Genomic DNA, 19,870 nt, shown 5'->3' with positions numbered 1-19,870 from the left:
TGAGACTGTGGTCCCAGCTCTCTTCAGGTCATTGACCAGGTCCTGCCGTGTAGTTCTGGGCTGATCCCTCACCTTCCTCATGATCATTGATGCCCCATGAGGTGAGATCTGGCATGGAGCCCCAGACCGAGGGTGATTGACCGTCATCTTGAACTTCTTCCATTTTCTAATAATTGCGCCAACAGTTGTTGCCTTCTCACCAAGCTGCTTGCCTATTGTCCTGTAGCCCATCCCAGCCTTGTGCAGGTCTACACTTTTATCCCTGATGTCCTTACACAGCTCTCTGGTCTTGGCCATTGTGGAGAGGTTGGAGTCTGTTTGATTGAGTGTGTGGACAGGTGTCTTTTATACAGGTAACGAGTTCAAACAGGTGCAGTTAATACAGGTAATGAGTGGAAAACAGGAGGGCTTCTTAAAGAAAAACTAACAGGTCTGTGAGAGCCGGAATTCTTACTGGTTGGTAGGTGATCAAATTCTTATGTCATGTAATAAAATGCAAATGTATTACTTAAAAATAATACAATGTGATTTTCTGGATTTTTGTTTTAGATTCCGTCTCTCACAGTTGAAGTGTACCTATGATAAAAAATTACAGACCTCTACATGCTTTGTAAGTAGGAAAACCTGCAAAATTGGCAGTGTATCAAATACTTGTTCTCCCCACTGTATTTGTATCATCTATATGTATTTAATTTTTTATATGGGCCTCCATATAAAACAGCTCATGTCCAATCCCTGGTGAATTATACCCACGTTTTCAGTCGCAATTAGCTTTTACCACATGTAGTCTAATGATTTGCATGATATTGATCAAAATGAAGCCTGGTTTGTTGTACTGTTGTAAGGTAGGCCTAATGTACTTGTATATTGGTATCAGCTGGGTAATCGTTCATTACTTGATGAAGACCAGTTGTTAGCTTTAGCTAGCAGTAACTCTGTGCTCTTCTCTTGAAACTAGACTGTAAGGAGTGTACAGACGAGAAAATTAACCCTTAATTGTCTGCACATGCTTGTGAATTGTTGCGTTATTCAAGAGTCTAATATGGTTTTCTTGCAATAGTTAATAATGTAATATGGTTTTCTTGCAATAGTTAAGAAGGTAATAGGGTTTTCTTGCATTAATTAAGAGTGTAATATAATTAAGAGTGAGGCATGAAGAGTTGCTTGCTTAAAGTTAGCTAGTATCTAACTAGCTAGTAGAATAGCTTGCAATGCTTAGCCTCCTGGCTGTTGGCTACTGTGATATTTACGGTACTTTTGAGCAGCGACGCAAGAACGTCAACCGAACCCTCTCTCGGCTCGTGACAATCCCGTTGCTAATGTGAATTGCAAAGTGTATGTACATATTATGTAAATAGGAATTACCTCCCGATAACTGTATTCAGTGAGAATAAGCCCTAAGAATAATGCCTGTAAAGAGAATCAGTAGTGAGAACGAGGATAAATGAAGAAGGGAGCTTACTCTTCTCTGGTACGATGAGGGGGAATGTCTTCACCACGGCCGTGAGCAGCTGCATGAAGGTCTCTATGTGTTCTGTGCTGAGCAGCCAGGAGAGAGAGGGTCAGAGGTCAACAACCAATGGGTCAATCCTAACACATCACAGCCACATTACACCACACACAACAGACAAGCACACTGGAAAAACCTATAGATCTGAATGTCGTGCCAAAAACAACATGCAATAGCCCAGTTTATTATAGCTATGCTCGAGCTGATATGCAGAGCTGATATGCTAATGTTTGGTGCTTTGTTGTTAGCCAATGGCCAGTCCTTTTCATAGCATATTGTCACGCTCTGGCTCCGGGACTTTGTATTATTGAGCCAGGGTGTGTTCATTTTTGTTGTGTTTGGGGATTAGTTGGGTTGTTATTGGTTGTTTCATTGTTTGGTCCAGTGACTCCCAATCAGTGGTAACGAGTGTCAGCTGTCGGCTCGTTATCTCTGATTGGGAGCCATATTTATACTGTCTGTTTTCACCTTGGGGTTGTGGGTTTTTGTTCTATGTTCAGTCGTTGTCACTGAGGACTTCATGATCGTGTTTTGTTTTGTATTCTCGTGTATTGCATTAAAGTCAATATGTTCGCTACCAACGCTGCGCTTTGGTCCTACTTCATAGACGATCGTGACAGAAAAACCCACCACAACGAGACCAAGCAGCGTTTCCAGGAGTTGGATGACGAGTGGTGGAGACAGAAGAGCGAAGGTTGGGAGAGGACTATAGAGGCCTGGTCCACGGAGAGGAGAGACCCCCAGAAAATTTTTAGGGGGGGGCTCACGACGTCGGGGCAGCAGGAGTACGGGTTAGAGGAGTGCAGTAGGTTGGCAGAAAAGGCCGCCAGGTTAAGGGGGCCACTGGTCACGAAGGGGAAGGAAGGTGTGGAGGCACGGCGAAGGGTACTGGGGTGTGTTACCAGTCCGGTCCGGCCCGTTCCTGATCCCCGTGTAGGGCCAGGGGTGTGTGTCCTCAGTGCGGTCCTGTCTGTTCCTGTTCCTCGCATGGAGCCTGTGGTGCGCGCCGCCAGCCCGACTCGGTCTGTTCCTGCTCCCTGCACCAAGTCTGTGGTGCGTTTCGTCGGCCCTGTCCGGCCCGTGCCTGCTCCCCACACCAAGCCAACGGTGTGCGTCGCTAGGCCAGCTCGACCTGTCCCTGCTCCCCGCACCAAGCCAATGGTGCGCGTCGCCAGCCCAGCCCGGCCTGTCCCTGCTCTACGCACCAAGCCAAAGGGGTGCGTCGCCAGCCCAGCCCGGCCGGTTCCTGCTCCACGCATCAAAACTACGGTGTGCGTCGCCGGCCCAACCCGGACTGTTCCTGCCACTCGCACCAGGCTAAGGGTGCGAGTCGTCAACCTGGGTCAGCTCGTTCCGGCTACTCGCACCAAACCAAGGGGGCGAGTCGTCAACCTGGTTCAGCCTATTCCTGCTACGCGCACCAAGCCAGGGAGGCGAGTCGTCAGCCTGAGGAGGTCCGTTCCGGCTCCACGCACCAAGCCGAGGATGCGTATCGTCAGCCAGGTCCGGTCCGTCCCTGCCTCACGCGCCAAGCTAGGGGTGCGCGTCATCAGTCCGGATCCAGCCAGCTGGGTGGGATCGGACCGGGGCCATTACGGGGGGATGGATGTAGGATGGTGGTCAAGCCCGGAGCCAGAGCCGGAGCCGCCTCCGAGGAGCAACACCCACCCAGCCCTCCCCTATTTGGGTTCTTTGAGGCGCGGTCGCAGTCCGCGCCTTTAGGGGGGGGTACTGTCACGCTCTGGCTCCGGGACTTTGTATTATTGAGCCAGGGTGTGTTCATTTTTGTTGTGTTTGGGGATTAGTTGGGTTGTTATTGTATAATATAATAATATTATAAGGAGTACGGGTTAGAGGAGTGCAGTAGGTTGGCAGAGTGCCATCCTAGGGTCATGAACTACTCAAAGCATATTTAGAACTTGTATTATTCAAAAACGTGTGTGTGTGTGTGTGAGAGAGAAAGAGGAATTTTAATATTGCAATAGCCCTGCTCCTCTCTCTCTTATTGGTTGTTTCATTGTTTGGTCCAGTGACTCCCAATCAGTGGTAACGAGTGTCAGCTGTCGGCTCGTTATCTCTGATTGGGAGCCATATTTAAACTGTCATTGTTCACCTTGGGGTTGTGGGTTTTTGTTCTATGTTCAGTCGTTGTCACTGAGGACTTCATGATCGTGTTTTGTTTTGTATTCTCGTGTATTGCATTAAAGTCAATATGTTCGCTACCAACGCTGCGCTTTGGTCCTACTTCATAGACGATCGTGACACATATATTGTTTTATTGATTTACAGTGGCTTGCGAAAGTATTCACCCCCCTTGGCATTTTTCCTATTTTGTTGCCTTACAACCTGGAATTAAAATTGATTTTTTGGGGGTTTGTATCATTTGATTTACACAACATGTCTAAAACTTTGAAGATAAGACAAAAAAACGGACAACTTGAGCGTGCATAACTATTCTATATTTGACGTTGGATTGAACAGTATAAAACTATTAGAATGGAGAAAGCCCCATTGAAATCACTTATAATTTATGTGTTGCCATCCTAGGGTCATGAACTACTCAAAGCATATTTAGAACTTGTATTATTCAAAAACGTGTGTGTGTGTGTGTGAGAGAGAAAGAGGAATTTTAATATTGCAATAGCCCTGCTCCTCTCTCTCTCCAACTGCACTAACTAAATCCCCAGCCCATTGAAGCTCATCTCTCTGTCTCCCAGCTCACCTCATGTTCTTTATCTGGATCTTGGTAATAGGTAGAATCCCACAGCACACAGACTAGTCTAGGGGTTATATATATAGATTCTGCTCTCCAGTCCTCAGGGGCTGCTGTGAGTCTGTTTATATAATGGACAGGTAAGCTAGCGGTTAAGACCATTGGGCCAGTAACCGAAAGGTCGCTGGTTCGAATCCCATAGCAGACTAGGTGAAAAATCTTTCGATATGCCCTTGAGCAAGGCACTTAACCCTAATTGCTCCTGTAAGTCACTCTGGATAAGAGTCATATGCTTTGGGGGCCTTTGTGATAACTGTCTGAAAAATACATTATTTCAGGAAAAACACTGGATTGTCTGATGGATCGATTGATAGATTATGGAATGATTGACCAATATGAGGGAGGGACGGACTCTTACCTTTGTTGACGGGCATCACTATGGTCTGTGACCGTGCCCACCCCCATCTGTTTGAGCTGGTTGGCAGGAAAGGTCAGCACTGTCTGCTGAGAGTGGGAACCGCCAGAGTGGTTCTTCAGCATACCTAGACAAGACGAGAGTACAAGAGACAACACTTAGCCTGGAACGGGAATTTGGCCACTTACATCATCTATCTATTCTAAAACGATGCTTTATTTATACAGGTGATCCCACTGAGATTAAAAATTGAGACCTGTCTCAAAACAGCAGCAATCCACTTTCTCAAACAACATAAGAGGTATTATCATCCTACCTGATAGAGTAGCAGCAGTCTTCCCTCCCCCTGCCGCCATCCCACTGACCAGTGAGGCCGCGCTGATCAATGTCATGCTTGCGCTCTTGGGCACGCCCACTACCGTAGACCCCGCCCCTTTGGCCATGCTGATAACATGCATGTTGGCAATGGTGTTAAGAGGTGTTGGGACCCTTTCCCAAGGTGACAGTTGCCGCGGCGCCCTTCGTCATGGTTACCAAACTGGTGGCGCTCTTTGCCATGGTAATGGCAGTTGCCATGACGTTCTTTGCAGCCTTGATGACTGCAGCCTGGCTGGCTGCTACCAGGACAGAGTGGGACACAGATTTGGCCTGACCGGACCCCCTCCACTACCTGGAACCAAACAAACAGCTGTTATTAGTGGAGGTGTACTGACACAGACAACGCACACCGTTTTACAGCCTTGAATTTCACCATGTTTTCAGTCTGTGTATAATTATATATATATAAACTCAGCAAAAAAAAGAAACGTTTATTTTCAGAAAACTTAACATGTGTAAATATATGTATGAACATAACAAGATTCAACAACTGAGAAATAAACTGAACAAGTTCCACAGACATGTGACTAACAGAAATTGAATAATGTGTCCCTGAACAAAAGGGGGGTCAAAATCAAAAGTAACAGTCAATATCTGGTGTGGCCAGCAGCTGCATTAAGTACTGCTGTGCATCTCCTCCACATGGACTGCACCAGATTTGCCAGTTCTTGCTGTGAGATGTTACCCCACTCTTCCACCAAGGCACCTGCAAGTTCCCAGACATTTCTGGGGGGAATGGCCCTAGCCCTCACCCTCCGATCCAACAGGTCCCAGACGTGCTCAATGGGATTGAGATCCGGGCTCTTCGCTGGCCATGGCAGAACACTGACATTCCTGTCTTGCAGGAAATCACACACAGAACGAGCAGTATGGCTGGTGGCATTGTCATGCTGGCGGGTCATGTCAGGATGAGCCTGCAGGAAGGGTACCACATGAGGGATGAGGATGTCTTCCCTGTAACGCACAGCGTTAAGATTGCCTGCAATGACAACAAGCTCAGTCCGATGATGCTGTGACACACCGCCCCAGACCATGACGGACCCTCCACATCCAAATCGATCCCGCTCCAGAGTACAGGCCTCGGTGTAACGCTCATTCCTTCGACAATAAACGCAAATCCGACCATCACCCCTGGTGAGACAAAACCGTGACTCGTCAGTGAAGAGTACTTTTTGCCAGTCCTGTCTGGTCCAGCGACGGTGGGTTTGTGCCCATAGGTGACGTTGTTGCCATTGATGTCTGGTGAGGACCTGCCTTACAACAGGTCTACAAGCCCTCAGTGCAGCCTCTCTCAGCCTATTGCGGACAGTCTGAGCACTGATGGAGGGATTGTGTGTTCTTGGTGTAACTCGGCAGTTGTTGTTGCCATCCTGTACCTGTCCCACAGGTGTGATGTTCGGATGTACTGATCCTGTGCAGGTGTTGTTACACGTGGTCTGCCACTGCGAGGATGATCAGCTGTACGTCCTGTCTCCCTGTAGCGCTGTCTTAGGCGTCTCACAGTACGGACATTGCAATTTATTGCAGTCCTCATGCCTCCTTGCAGCATGCCTAAGGCACGTTCACGCAGATGAGCAGGGACCCTGGGCATCTTTCTTTTGGTGTTCTTCAGAGTCAGTAGAAAGGCCTCTTTAGTGTCCTAAGTTTTCATAACAGTGACCTTAATTGCCTACCGTCTGTAAGCTGTTAGTGTCTTAACGAACGTTCCACAGGTGCATGTTCATTAATTGTTTATGCTTCATTGAACAAGCATGGGAAACAGTGTTTAAACCCTTTACAATAAAGATCTGTGAAGTTATTTGGATTTTTACGAATTATCTTTGAAAGACATGGTCCTGAAAAAGGGACGTTTCTTTTTTTGCTGAGTTTATATACATACACACACTGCTTTACCAAAAATATGTGGACATCTGCTTGTCGAACCTCTCGTTCCAAAATCAGGGGCATTAATATGGAGTTGGTCCCCCCTTTGCTGCTATAACAGCCTCCACTCTTCTGGGAAGGCTTTCCACTAGATGTTGGAACATTGCTGCGGGGACTTGCTTCCATTCAGCCACAAGAGCATTAGTGAGGTCGGGCACTGATGTTGGGCAATTAGGCCTGGCTCGCAGTCTGCGTTCCAATTCATCCTAAAGGTGTTTGATGGGGTTGAGGTCAGGGCTCTGTGCAGGCCAGTCAAGTTCTCGACAAACCATTTCTGTACGGACCTCGCTTTGTGCATGGGGGCATTGTAATGCTGAAATAGGAAAGGGCCTTCCCCAAAATGTTGCCACAAATGTCACGATTCTCTAAAGCGGAACCCAGAAGCAGACCAGGACAAGGTGAGTAGAATGAAGGTGAGTATTTATTTAAAGACTTAAATGTGGAAGCAGGAGAATCCAGGTGACGGAGCTGGCAGTGGAGGTGAGTTGGTGGGAGTGAATGGGCAGATCCAATGATGTTTCTGAAGCCACAGACGACCAGGCAGAGGTGGAGTGAATATTCCGGGAGAGTAACTGTAGACAGAGGAAACGAAGGTGAGTTCACAGCAAGCAAAAAGTAACAGAACAGCAAAACTAACTTTAGTAATCTGAGGCTGATACGCAGGCACAACATACTGTTCATGGCTAACGATCCGGCAGGGAATGGATGTCAGGTCAGAGCTTATGAAGTGGAGAGGTGATGATCAGAACCAGGTATGCAGATAGCTGATGAGATGCAGGTGCGGGTAATGGAGAGATCTCCCGCCTTGCTTCGTCGCCCGGCAACCAGACAGGGTGCGTTCAGGAAACTCAGGAAAAAAAGACTCCAGGACAGAAAACAGGCAACTCAGGCAGAAACCGACCATGACAACAAAGTTGGAAGAACAGAATCATCTAGAATGTAATTGTATGCTGTAGTGTTAAGATTTCCCTACACTGGAACTAAGGAGCCTAGCCCGAACCATGAAAAACAGCCCCAGACCATTATTCCACCTCCACCCAATTTTACAGTTGGCACTATGCACTGGGGCAGGTAGCGTTCTCCTGGCATCCGCCAAACCCAGATTCGTCCGACGGACTGCCAGATGGTGAAGCACGATTCATCACTCCAGAGAACGCGTTTCCACTGCTCCAGAGTCCAATGGCGGCAAGCTTTACACCACTCCAGCCGATGCTTGGCATTGCGCATTGGCGATCATAGGCTTGTGTGCGGCTGCTCTGCCATGGAAACCCATTTCATGAAGCTGCCGACAAACAGTTATTGTGCTGACGTTGCTTCCAGAGGCAGTTTAGAACTCGGTAGTGAGTGTTGCAACTGAGAACAGACGATTTTTACAAGTTTCAGCACTTGGCGGTCCCGTTCTGTGCCGTTGTTGCTCCTAGACATTTACACTTCACAATAACAGCACTTACAGTTGACTGGGGCAGCTCTAGCAGGGCATACATTTTCCGAACTGACTTGTTGGAAAGGTGGCATCCTATGCCGGTGACACGTTGAAAGTTACTGAGTTCTTCAGTAAGGCCATTCTACTGCCAATGTTTGTCTATGGAGATTGCATGGCTGTTTGCTCGGGAGTCCACATACTTTTGTGTATATACAGTGCATTCGGAAAGTATTCAGACCCCTTGACTTTTTCCACATTTTGTTACGTTACAGCCTTATTTTAAAATGGATTAAATTGTTTTTTTCCATCATCAATCTACATACAATACCCCAAAGCAAAAACAGGTTTTTAGTAATGTGTGCAAATAAAACTTAAATATCAAATGTACATAATTATTCAGACCCTTTACTCAGTACTTTGTTGAAGCACCTTTGGCAGCAATTACAACCTCGAGTCTTCTTGGGTATGACGCTACATGCTTGGCACACCTGTATTTGGGGAGTTTCTCCCATTCTTCTCTACAGATCCTCTCAAGCTCTGTCAGGTTGGATGGGGAGTGTCGCTGCACAGCTATTTTCAGGTCTCTCCAGAGATGTTCGATCGGGTTCAAGTCCGGCCTCTGGCTGGGCCACTCAAGGACATTCAGAGACTTGACCCGAAGCCACTCCTGCATTGTCTTGGCTGTGTGCTTAGGGTCGTTGTCCTGTTGGAAGGTGGAACTTCGCCCCAGTCTGAGGTCCTAAGCACTCTGGAGCAGGTTTTCATCAAGGATCTCTCTTTACTTTGCTCCATTAATCCTTCCCTCGATTCTGACTAGTCTCCCAGTCCCTGCCGCTGAAAAACATCCCTACAGCATGATGCTGCCACCACCATGCTTTACCGAAGGGATGGTGCCAGGTTTCCTCCAGAACTCTTTGGCATTCAGGCCAAAGAGTTCAATCTTGGTTTCATCAGACCAGAGAATCTTGTTTCTCATGGTCTGAGAGTCCTTTAGGTGCCTTTTGACAAACTCCAAGCGGGCTGTCATGTGCTTTTTACTGAGGAGTGGTTTCTGTCTGGCTACTCTACAATAAAGGCCTGATTGGTGGAGTGCTGCAGAGATGGAAGGTTCTCCCATCTCCACAGAGAAACTCTGGAGCTCTGTCAGAGTGACCATCGGGTTCTTGGTCACCTCCTTGACCAAGGCCCATCTCCCCCGATTGCTCAGTTTGGCCAGGCGGCCAGCTCTAGGAAGAGTCTTGGTGGTTCCAAACTTCTTCCATTTCAGAATGATGGAGGCCACTGTGTTCTCGGGGACCTTCAATGCTGCAGAAATGTTTTGGTACCCTTCCACAGATCTGTGCCTTGACACAATCCTGTCTCAGAGCTATACGGACAATTCCTTCGACCTCATGGCTTGGTTTTTGCTCTGACATGCACTGTCAACTGTGGGACCTTATATAGACAGGTGTGTGCCTTTCCAAATCATGTCCAATCAATTGAGTTTACCACAGGTGGACTCCAATCAAGTTGTAGAAATATCTCAAGGATGATCAATGGAAACAGGATGCACCTGAGCTCAATTTCGAGTCTCATAGCAAAGGGTCTGATTACTTATGTAAGTAAGGTATTTCTGCTTTTTATTTTTCATAAATTTGCAAAAATGTATAGAAACCTGTTTTCGCTTTGTCATTATAGGGTATTGTGTGTAGACTGATGAGGATTTGTATTTATTTAAACCATTTCAGAATAAGGCTGTAGCGAAACAAAATGTGGAAAAAGTCAAGGGGTCTGAATACTTTCGAATGCACTGTATATACACTACCGGTCAAAAGTTTTAGAACACCTACTCATTCAAGGGTTTTTCTTTATTTTTACTATTTTCTACATTTTAGAGTAATAGTGAAGACATCAAAACAATCCAAGAATGGCGCCGGAGAAGATGGCTGCCGTTTTACAGCTCTCTAACCAATTGTACTATTATGTGTGTTTTTCCGCGTTATTTGTAATTTATTTTGTACATAATGTTTCTGCCATCGTCTCTTATAACCAAAAAGAGCTTCTGGATATCAGGACAGCGATTACTCACCTCGTATTGGACGAATAATTTTTCTTCAACGAGGCGGCCGCGAAGGATATCCTACAGACACCCGACAAGGCCCAAATCCCTGTCATTCGCATGAGGAAGAGACGGAGATATCGCGGACGTAGGTCGGGGTGCCTTGTAAGGATCCGACAGCGAGCGAGTAAACTGCCGCTCCCATCAATCCTATTAGCCAATCTTAAATCATTGGAAAATAAATTGGATGACCTAAGATTACGGTTATCCTACCAACGGGACATTAAAAACTGTAATATCTTATGTTTCACAGAGTCGTGGCTGAACGACGACATGGATAACATACAGCTAGCGGGCTATACGCTACATCGGCAGGATAGAACGGCTGACTCCGGTAACATTTTTTTTACATTTTAGTCATTTAGCAGACGCTCTTATCCAGAGCGACTTACAGTTAGTGAATACATTATTATTATTTTATTATTTTATTTTTTTTATACTGGCCCCCTGTGGGAATCAAACCCACAACCCTGGCGTTGCAAACGCCATGCTCTATCAACTGAGCTACATCCCTGCCGGCCATTCCCTCCCCTACCCTGGACGACGCTGGGCCAATTGTGCGCCGCCCATGAGTCTCCCGGTCGCGGCCGGCTGCGACAGAGCCTGGATTCGAACCAGGATCTCTAGTGGCACAGTTAGCACTGCGATGCAGTGCCTTAGACCACTGCGCCACTCAGGAGTAGAAGACAAGGGGTGGCAGTCTGTGTATATTTGTAAACAACAGCTGGTGCACAAAAGTATCTAGGTTTTGCTCGCCTGAGGTAGAGTATCTTATGATAAGCTGTAGACCACACTATTTACCAAGAGAGTTTTCATCTATATTTTTCATAGCTGTCTATTTACCACCACAAACCAATGTTGGCATTAAGATTGCACTGAATGAGCTGTATAAGGCCATAAATCAACAGGAAAACGCTCATCCAGAGGCAGCGCTCCTAGTGGCCGGGGACTTTAATGCAGGGAAACTTAAATTAAACTACCTAATTTCTACCAGCATGTTAAATGTGCAACCAGAGGAAAAAAAACTCTAGACCACCTTTACTCCACACACAGAGACGCATACAAAGCTCTCCCTCGCCCTCCATTTGGCAAATCTGACCATAACTCTATCCTCCTGATTCCTGCTTATAAGCAAAAACTAAAGCAGGAAGCACCAGTGACTCGGTTAATAAAAAAGTGGTCAGATGACGCAGATGCTAAGCTACAGGACTGTTTTGCTAGCACAGACTGGAACATGTTCCGGGATTCTTCAGATAGCATTGAGGAGTACACCACATCAGTCACTGGCTTCATCAATAAGTGCATCGATGATGTCGTCCCAACAGTGACTGTACGTACATACCCCAACCAGAAGCCATGGATTACAGGAAACATCCGCACTGAGCTAAAGGGTAGAGCTGCCGCTTTCAAGGAGCGGGACTCTAACCCGGGCGCTTATAAGAAATCCCGCTATGCCCTCCGACGAACCATCAAACAGGCAAAGAGTCAATACAGGACTAAGATTGAATCGTACTACACCGGCTCTGACGCTCGTCGGATGTGGCAGGGCTTGAAAACTATTACAGACTACAAAGGGAAGCACAGCCGCGAGCTTCCCAGTGACACAAGCCTACCAGACGAGCTAAACCACTTCTATGCTCGCTTCGAGGCAAGCAACACTGAAGCATGCATGAGAGCACAAGCTGTTCTGGATGACTATGTGATCACGCTCTCCGTAGCCGATGTGAGTAAGACTTTTAAGCAGGTCAACATTCACAAGGCCGCAGGGCCGGACGGATTACCAGGACGTGTACTCCGAGCATGTGCTGACCAACTGGCAAGTGTCTTCACTGACATTTTCAACATGTCCCTGACTGAGTCTGTAATACCAACATGTTTCAAGCAGACCACCATAGTCCCCGTGCCCAAGGACACTAAGATAACCTGCACTACGGCAAGCGGTACCGGAGAGCCAAGTTTAGGCCCAAAAGACTTCTCAACAGCTTCTACCCCCAAGCCATAAGACTCCTGAACAGCTAATCATGGCTACCCGGACTATTTACACTGCCCCCCCATCCCATCTTTTTACGCTGCTGCTACTCTGTTAATTACTTATGCATAGACACTTTAACTCTACCCACATGTACATATTACTTCAACTACCTCAACTAGCCGGTGCCCCCGCACATTGACTCTGCACTGGTACCCCCCTGTATATATAGCCTCCCTACTGTTATTTTGTTTTACTTCTGCTCTTTTTTTCTGAACACTTTTTTGTTGTTGTTTTATTTTACTTATTTTTTTTAAATAAATGCACTGTTGGTTAAGGGCTGTAAGTAAGTATTTCACTGTAATGTCTGCACCTGTTGTATACGGCGCATGTGGCCAATAAAATTTTATTTTATTTTATTTGAAATACCACATATGGAAGGAGCAATGGGGTGAGGTTGTGTTCCTCTAAGCGGGGAGGTAAGCTTGGCTTCTTCTTTATATGTGTCGAGTAAAGCTTAAACCATGCATTTAGATTGTAGGTAGGTATTGTAGTTAGGTATTGTAGGTAGTTTATCCAGGTAGTTATTGTAGGTAGTTATTGTAGGTAAGTATTGTAGTGTATTCGGCTGAACCCGGTGAAGCACGAGGCTAGCTAGCTAACCCACTACCTGGACCAATAAAGCTAGCTAGCTAGCGGGTAGCTACTTGTAATTTGGTAACTGTTAGCAACTGTGGATAGTTGTTTCCAATGTTATTTCACGCTTAAGAGTACCTGTAATTATTGTAGGTAGATATTGTAGGTATTGTAGATAGTTTATCTAGGTAGTTATTGTAGGTAGTTATAGCCAACTTTACCAGCTAGCAGTCAACACCGCAGCCACTGCTAGCTAGCCAACCTTACCAGCTAGCAGTACTGTAGCAACCAAATATATTACAACGGAACTATTTGATTTGATTAGTATAATGTTAGCCAGCTACATTCGTTCGCAGCGACGCCGTTTTCCATACTAAGTCAACTCCGCAGCCACTGCTAGCTGGCCAACTATACCAGCTAGCAGTACTGTAGCAACTAAATACATTTCAACGGAACGATTTGATTAGTGTAAAGTTAGCTAGCTACATAGTTGTCTTGGTATCAAAGACAAAGGTGTAGTATAGAGAAACTATCGAGGTTAGCTAGCCAGCTACATTTTCAAACAGTCAACACCGCAGCCACTGCTAGCTAGCCAACATTACCAGCTAGCAGTACTGTATCATTTTAGTCAATGAGAATTTTGCAACGTAAGCTTCACTTTCTGAACATTCGAGATGTGTAGTCCACTTGTGTAGCTAGCATGACTGACTTTGTGCTAGCTAGCCATCGTTTAATTACTTCTGCGTTATGAAAGGAACTAGACACAGACATGAATGATCCATTGGTAGTTTGTTGTAACTAAGTATTGGTGCTAAACCGTGTGTTATTGGATGCTAGCATGCTAGTTAGCTATGGCGTCATAGGATACGGTGCCCTTGGCAGTTTTCACAGAAGAATACTGTACCAAGTTAGCTAGCTGAATAAACTAAGTTAGTCTATTCCTGGAAACATTGAACTACTGTAGATTACAGCAATTATAATTTCTAAACTGGAAGTAGGAAGAGTTGTATTTGAGTGTTTCAGTGAAAGGTTAGTGAGGGAGGCCTCGCTTCCCCAGATGTTTAGTTAATTTCATTCCGATCTCCTTTGCATTAGTGTAGCCTTTTCTGTAGCCTGTCAACTATGTGTCTGTCTATCCCTGTTCTCTCCTCTCCGCACAGGCTGCTGCCTCTCTAACCTGATGGTCCCTGCACGCACAACCCACGTGGAGTTCCAGGTCTCTGGCAGCCTCTGGAACTGCCGTTCTGCGGCCAACAAGGCAGAGTTCATCTCAGCCTATGCTACCCTCCAGTCCCTCGACTTCTTGGCGCTGACGGAAACATGGATTACCACAGAAAACACTGCTACTCCTACTGCTCTCTCCTCGCCTGACCATGTGTTCTCGCATACCCCGAGAGCATCTGGTCAGCGGGGTGGTGGCACAGGAATCCTCATCTCTCCCAAGTGGACATTCTCTTTTTCTCCCCTGACCCATCTCTCTATCTCCACATTTGAATTCCATGCTGTCACAGTCACTAGCCCATTCAAGCTTAACATCCTTATCATTTATCGCCCTCCAGGTTCCCTTGGAGAGTTCACCAATGAGCTTGATGCCTTGATAAGTTCCTTTCCTGAGGATGGCTCACCCCTCACAGTTCTGGGTGACTTTAACCTCCCTACGTCTACCTTTGACTCATTTCTCTCTGCCTCCTTCTTTCCACTCCTCTCCTCTTTGACCTCACCCTCTCACTGTCTCCCCCTACTCACAAGGCAGGCAATACGCTTGAACTCATCTTTACTAGATGCTGTTCTTCTACTAATCTCACTGCAACTCCCCTCCAAATCTCCGACCACTACTTTGTATCCTTTTCTCTCTCGCTCTCCTCCAACACTACTCACTCTGCCCCTACCCAGATGGTAATGCGCCGTCGCGACCTTCGCTCTCTCTCTCCCGCTACTCTCTCCTCTTCCATCCTATCATCTCTTCCCTCTGCACAATCCTTCTCACTCCAATCTCCTGATTCTGCCTCCTCAACCCTCCTCTCCTCCCTTTCTGCATCTTTTAACTCTCTATGTCCCCTATCCTCCCGGCCGGCTCGGTCCTCCACTCCTGCTCCGTGGCTTGACGACTCATTGCGAGCTCACAGAACAGGGCTCCGGGCAGCCGAGAGGAAAATTAGACTCCCTCCTCTCTACATTTTCTTCCGCTGTTTCTGCTGCTAAAGCCACTTTCTACCACTCTAAATTTCAAGCCTCTGCCTCTAACCCTAGGAAGCTCTTTGCCACCTTCTCCTCCCTGCTGTATCCTCCTCCTCCTCCCTCCTCCCTCTCTGTGGATGACTTCGTCAACCATTCTGAAAAGAAGGTTGATGACATCCGATCCTCATTTATTAAGTCAAATGACACCGCTGGTGCTGCTCACACTGCCCTACCCTATGCTTTGACTTCTTTCTCCCCTCTCTCTCCAGATGACATTTTGCGACTTGTGACGGCTGGCCGCCCAACAACCTGCCCGCTTGACCCTATCCCCTCCTCTCTTCTCCAGACCATTTCCAGAGACCTTCTCCCTTACCTCACCTCGCTCATCAACTCATCCTTGACCACTGGCTATGTCCTTCCGTCTTCAAGAGAGTGATAGTTGCACCCCTTCTCAATAAACCTACACTCGATCCCTCCGATGTCAACAACTACAGACCAGTATCCCTTCTTTCTTTTCTCTCCAAAACTCTTGAGCGTGCCGTCTCTAGCCAACTCTCCTGCTATCTCTCTCAGAATTACCTTCTTGATCCAAACCAGTCAGGTTTCAAGACTGGTCATTCAACTGAGACTGCTCTTCTCTGTGTCACGGAGGCTCTCCGCACTGCTAAAGCTAACTCTCTCTCCTCTGCTCTCATCCTTCTAGACCTATCTGCTGGCTTTGATACTGTGAACCATCAGATCCTCCTCTTCACCCTCTCCGAGTTGGGCATCTCCGGCGCGGCTCACTCTTGGATTGCGTCTTACCTCACAGGTCGCTCCTACCAGGTGGCGTGGCGAGAATCTGTCTCCGCACCATGTGCGGAGACAAGAAGGCAGGCAGAAGGCAGGGCAGCACTTGTGTAGAGAGCTGGTTCCAATGGTAATGTAGTCCTAGCCAACGTTTAACTTTTGCTTAACCATGTATTAGATCGTAGGTAGGTAGTTAGCTGTAGTTAGGTATTGTATTTACTGTAGGTTAGTATTGTTGTTATTGTAGGTTTCCGTGGGTAATTGTGGGTTGGTATCGAGGCACGAGGCTAGCTAGCTAGCGGGTACCTACAGGTAACGATTAGCAACGCTGGAGAGCTGGTTCCAATGGTAATGTAGTCCTAGCCAACGTTTAACTTTTGCTTAACCATGTATTAGATCGTAGGTAGGTAGTTAGCTGTAGTTAGGTATTGTATTTATTGTAGGTTGGTGTTGTTGTTATTGTAGGTTTCCGTGGGTAGTTGTAGGTTAGTATCGAGGCACGAGGCTAGCTAGCTAGCGGGTAGCTACTGGTAACGATTAGCAACGCTGGAGAGCTGGTTCCAACGTTTAATTTTTTATTTTATTTTTTGCTGCGTTGTGAAGGGAACTCGACACGGACTTGAATTGTCTGTTTGGTGTGCTGACACACTCTTGGCAGTTTGTTGTGGCCAGGTGTTGATGCTAAGTTGTGTGTTAATGGATGCTAGCTTGCAGGTTGGCTACGGCGTCATAGCTAGGCTTCGTGGGTTGTTGTGGGTAGTTACTGTGTCTTGGCAGTGTCCTCGGCCGTGCCGGCTGTAGCACGAAGCTAGCTAGCTAGCCGTTCTTCAAACAGAGTCAACACAGTGGCCATTGCTAGCTACCCAACATGACCAGCTGGCTGTACTGTAGTAGCTAACCACAATATACTTGTCCTAGCTAGCCAACGTCTAATCATTGCTGCGTCATGAAAGGAACTTGACACAGACACGAATGATCTGTTTAGTGTGTTATCATATTATTGGTGGTTTGTTGTGACCAAGTGTTGGTGCTAAACGGTGTGTTATTGTTATTGGATGCTAGTCTGCTAGTTGGCTATGGTGTCATAGTTGGCTAGCTGAACAAAGTGGGTTGAGTCTATTCCTTTAAACATTGAACCGCTGTGGTTCACAACAATTCTGATTTCCAAAGGCGGAAGTTGGGAGAGTTTTTTGTTCGGGTGGTTCAGTGAAACAATTTTAGTTTCTGAGGTAGAAGTTTTTGGTGAGGGAGGCCCTGCTCTCTCCGCTCCCAGATGCTTAGTCCATTTCATTCCGATCTCCTCTGCATTTTTGTAGCCATTTGCTACAGCCTGTCAACTATGCCTCTGCCTATCCCTGTTCTCTCCTCTCTGCACAGGCTACACAAACGCACCACACCGCGTGGCTGCTGCCTCTCCAACCTGGTGGTCCCTGCACGCACCACCCACGTGGAGTTCCAGGTCGCAGGCAGCCTCTGGAACTGCCGTTCTGCTGCCAACAAAGCTGACTTCATCCCAGCCTATGCCAACCTCCAGTCCCTCGACTTCCTGGCGCTGACGGAAACATGGATCACCACTGAAAACACCGCTACTCCTACTGCTCTCTCCTCGTCTGACCATGTGTTCTCGCATACCCCGAGAGCATCTGGTCAGAGGGGTGGTGGTACAGGAATCCTCATTTCTCCCAAGTGGACATTCTCAATTTTTCCCCTAACCCATCTGTCTATCTCCTCATTTGAATTCCATGCTGTCACAGTCACTAGCCCATTTAAGCTTAATATCCTTGTCATCTATCGCCCTCCAGGTTCCCTTGGAGAGTTCATCAATGAGCTTGACGCCTTGATAAGTTCCTTCCCTGAGGATGGCTCACCCCTCACAGTTTTGGGGGATTTCAACCTCCCTATGTCCACATTTGACTCATTTCTCTCTGCCTCCTTCTTTCCACTCCTCTCCTCTTTTGACCTCACCCTCTCACCGTCCCCCCCTACTCACAAGGCAGGCAATACGCTTGACCTCATCTTCACTAGATGCTGCTCCTCTACTAATCTCACTGCAACTCCCCTCCATGTCTCCGACCACTACTTTGTTTCCTTTTCTCTCTCACTCTCCTCCCACACTACTCACTCTGCCCCTACACAGATGGTAATGCGCCGCCGCAACCTTCGCTCTCTCTCTCCCACTACTCTCTCCTCTTCCATCCTATCATCTCTTCCCTCTGCTCAATCCTTCTCCCTCCAATCTCCTGATTCTGCCTCCTCAACCCTCCTCTCCTCCCTTTCTGCATCCTTTGACTCTCTGTGTCCCCTATCCTCCCGGCCGGCTCGGTCCTCCCCTCCAGCTCCGTGGCTTGATGACTCATTGCGAGCTCACAGAACAGAGCTCCGGGCAGCGGAGCGGAAATGGAAGAAAACTAAACTCCCTGCCGACCTGGCATCTTTTCACTCCCTCCTCTCTACATTTTCTTCATCTGTTTCTGCTGCTAAGGCCACCTTCTACCACTCTAAATTCCAAGCATCTGCCTCTAACCCTAGGAAGCTCTTTGCCACATTTTCCTCCCTCCTGAATCCTCCCCCCCCCCCCCCCCCCTCCTCTCTCTCTGTGGATGACTTCGTCAACCACTTTGAAAAGAAGGTTGACGACATCCGATCCTCGTTTGTTAAGTCTAATGACACTGCTGGTCCTGCTCACACTGCCCTACCCTATGCTTTGACTTCTTTCTCCCCTCTCTCTCCAGATAAAATCCTGCGACTTGTGACTGCAGGCCGCCCAACAACCTGCCCGCTTGACCCCATCCCCTCCTCCCTTCTCCAGACCATCTCCGGTGACCTTCTCCCCTACCTCACCTCGCTGATCAACTCATCCTTGACCGCTGGCCATGTCCCTTCCGTCTTCAAGAGAGCGAGAGTTACTCCCCTTCTCAAAAAACCAACACTCGACCCCACTGATGTCAACAACTACAGACCAGTATCCCTTCTTTCTTTTCTTTCCAAAACTATTGAGCGTGCCGTCTTTAGCCAACTCTCTTGCTATCTCTCTCAGAATGACCTTCTTGATCCAAACCAATCAGGTTTCAGGACTGGTCATTCAACTGAGACTGCTCTTCTCTGTGTCACGGAGACTCTCCGCACTGCTAAAGCTAACTCTCTCTCCTCTGCTCTTGTCCTTCTAGACCTGTCTGCTGCCTTTGATACTGTGAACCATCAGATCCTCCTCTCCACCCTCTCCGAGATGGGCATCTCCGGCGCGGCTCACTCCTGGATTGCGTCCTACCTGACCGGTCGCTCCTACCAAGTGGCGTGGCGGGAAGCTGTCTCCGCACCACGTGCTCTCACCACTGGTGTCCCCCAGGGATCGGTTCTGGGCCCTCTCCTTTTCTCCCTATACACCAAGTCACTTGGCTCTGTCATATCCTCACATGGCCTTTCCTATCATTGCTACGCTGACGATACACAACTAATCTTCTCCTTTCCCCCTTCTGATAACCAGGTGGCGAATCGCATCTCTGCATGTCTGGCAGACATATCAGTATGGATGACGGATCACCACCTCAAGCTGAACCCTGGCAAGACGGAGCTGCTCTTCCTCCCGGGGAAGGACTGCCCGTTCCATGATCTCGCCATCACGGTTGACAACTCCGCTGTGTCCTCCTCCCAGAGTGCGAAGAGCCTAGGCGTGACCCTGGACAACACCCTGTCGTTCTCCGCCAACATCAAGGCGGTGACCCGCTCCTGCAGGTTCATGCTCTACAACATTCGGAGTGTGCGACCCTGCCTTACACAGGAAGCGGCGCAGGTCCTGGTCCAGGCACTTGTCATCTCCCGTCTGGACTACTGCAACTCG

At 47.6% G+C, this 19,870-nt stretch overlaps 1 pseudogene across 1 annotated transcript in view; it reads right to left on the bottom strand.

The window, feature by feature from the left end:
- The window catches only part of LOC311098807 (YEATS domain-containing protein 2-like), a 75,680-nt pseudogene that overhangs the window by 9,053 nt on the left and 46,757 nt on the right, over positions 1–19,870 (bottom strand). The window contains exons 17-19 of the transcript in view: positions 4,955–5,304; positions 4,642–4,765; positions 1,463–1,534 (exon numbers count right to left, since the gene is read on the bottom strand). The product of the transcript in view is annotated as a YEATS domain-containing protein 2-like (transcript). The remainder of the gene's footprint in view (positions 1–1,462; positions 1,535–4,641; positions 4,766–4,954; positions 5,305–19,870) is intronic.

This window comes from Coregonus lavaretus, assembly GCF_964263955.1.
Source record: "Coregonus lavaretus genome assembly, chromosome: 23".
NCBI classification, from domain to species: Eukaryota; Metazoa; Chordata; class Actinopteri; order Salmoniformes; family Salmonidae; genus Coregonus; species Coregonus lavaretus.
This window is presented reverse-complemented; position numbering and strand designations above follow the sequence as displayed.